Source organism: Vanacampus margaritifer, chromosome 2 (genome assembly GCF_051991255.1).
Source record: "Vanacampus margaritifer isolate UIUO_Vmar chromosome 2, RoL_Vmar_1.0, whole genome shotgun sequence".
NCBI classification, from domain to species: domain Eukaryota; kingdom Metazoa; phylum Chordata; class Actinopteri; order Syngnathiformes; family Syngnathidae; genus Vanacampus; species Vanacampus margaritifer.
Window position 1 is genome coordinate 48940266 of NC_135433.1, and position 2500 is coordinate 48942765.

Below are 2500 nucleotides of genomic sequence, written 5' to 3' on the forward strand. Positions count from 1 at the left end.
ACCCGACCCTCTCTCTCAATATCGCCATACAGAGTATGGAGAATCGGGGCTAACCTGTGAGCGAAAGCACTATAAAGCTCTGCGCTCAAACCATCCTCTCCTGGACTCCTACAGGCATTGAGACCCCTAATTGCTGCAGAAACCTCTGCCAAAGAAATAGACGCGTCACAGCTGTCAGCGTCACTAGGGCTCAGAGACCCATCAAGCGCACCTAAAGCCTGACTACAGCTTACCTCGTTGATCCCTTCCCCATCAAACAAATCTGCATAAAACCTACCTACAATATCCAAAATCTCATCCAAATCACTATGACACCTGCCTGACTCATCCAACAGGCCATCCAAGTATAGCTTGCTCTGCCTGGACTTCTCTAAACCAAAAAAGAAAGCTGTGGAGCGCTCGCCCTCTACCGCATACTGGGCCCTGGATCTAAGTGCCGCCCCTCTAGCACGACTAACCTGTATAGTCCTGAGCTCTTCCTGCAGCACCAGATACTCAGGATCTACCGGGCCTAAACCAGAGGTGGCGGCAAGTCCCTGGAGGTGGCTCCGGACCGTGTGCTCCCTGATGGACTCCTCCCACCTCCTCTGCTTACTATAACGTAGGCACAGCTTTTTAATTTTAGCCTTTGCCTGCTCCCACCAATCAACCAAAGAGTCACAAATTCCCATTTCATCATCAAAACAATCAAAAAGGTGCTCCATCTTATTTACAAAAGTGGGGTCGGCAAGCAGCATATTATTAAAAACCCAGACCCCCCCATTCCTCTTACCACCCAGGAAGTCAAGTTTGACGGAAAAAAGGGAGTGATCGCTCCAGCCCACACATGCATAGGAGCTGCCACCGATGTACTTCCATAAAGCACTTGAAACAAAACACAGATCTATCCGAGACTGGAGGAGGACCCCCTGCACTACCTGACGCCGGGAATAGTCCCTTTTTAGGGGGTTGAGACCTCTCCAGACCTCGGACAAATCAGCAGCCACTGCAGCATCAATCAAAAAACTTCGACTAACGTCATTCCTGAATGTGTTGTTTGGACCGAGATCGATTTTTGACAACGCTATATTAGAGTCGCCAATCAAAAACGAGGAATCAGTAACATAAGGAAAAACAGAAACGAAGAAGGTTTTCCTCTCCATCTCCTCACTAGGCGCATAAACATTTATAAGGCGAAATTTAGTGGAGCCACGCAGAAAATCAATCACTATAAAGCGGCCATGTGGGTCCGCATGCACTAAAGAAGACCCGCCGAAAACACCCGGCTTAACTAGGACAGCCACACCACGGGAGTGTGCAGAGCCCAAAGCACAGTACAAAACACCAATGTCCATATCCTCTACCTTGCGAAGATGCTCCGCCTCCCACCACGTCTCCTGGATGCACAGCACGTCCCAGGTGGTGTCGTGAAACACACTGTGCATCTTTTCCCTATTCCTCAAGCTCCGGGCATTAATGGAGACTAGGGAGAGCGTCATTAGCCAGAAAAAAAGGAGTTGAACCATCATCCTGACCTAGACTACCGTTTAGACTTCCTGTTCGTCTTTGTCGGGGCGACCTCATTCCCTTGGGGATCGACGCCCGTAGGAACAGTTGTGGCATCTACAGTGGCAGACTCAGAACGGGCAGTGCCGCATGAGACTGGGCCCTCACCCTGCAGCCCTGTCCGCCGATCACTACCAGGCTGGGTCTCACAAAACCCATCGGCATGTTTCGACCCAACCCTCCCGGTCGGTGATCTGGACCTGTCACTACCCTTAGACAGTGGCCGCCTATGCGGCACCTGACTCCTGCTGCCCGCCCTCGAGCGCTGAGACTTGGGAGTCTGGCCTGACTTCAGTGCCTGCTCCCCCGCTTCAGGGGTAAGGTGTGGAGCCAGATCCTCACCCATCCCCCTCCCCGGTCCAGCCTCTGCCACCACGATATTAGAGGTAGGGCAGGACACTGCCCCCCCCTCCTGCTCAGGGGCAGGACTGTGAGACATTTCACCAGCCCCCCCCACCACAGGCACCAATGCCACCGGGTCAGGTATACCCGGTTCCACATCCCGATCTAACAGGGCCTCTCTCGATCCAGGGCCGTGCTCTACTTCAACCGTAGGTGGGGGACCCCCACCTCCTTCCTCCGGGTCAGAGGCGAGGTGGCCGGAGCATCCACACACAGAGGGATACTGATGACAGTCCTTACATTTAGCGGCCCTGGGCTCTGTACACTCCCGCGCATAATGGCCTTGGGCCCCACACCGTCTGCAACAAAAATCAGGGCATTCACGCAACACATGGTCAGGCTGGAGACACCCCCTGCACACCTTCACTTGCCTGTCATGAATGACCCTAAAATATTCAGGCCCCCCCGCCGTGTTAAACACAAACCTCGTCCCATCGGCTATGTTTGTCCCCGGCCACATACGTCTCCTCACCTCGGACACGGCCGAAACACCCCAAGCGAGTAGCTTCTGCAGGATTTCCTCATCCTCAATGTAAGCTGGCAGGCCCAGGAA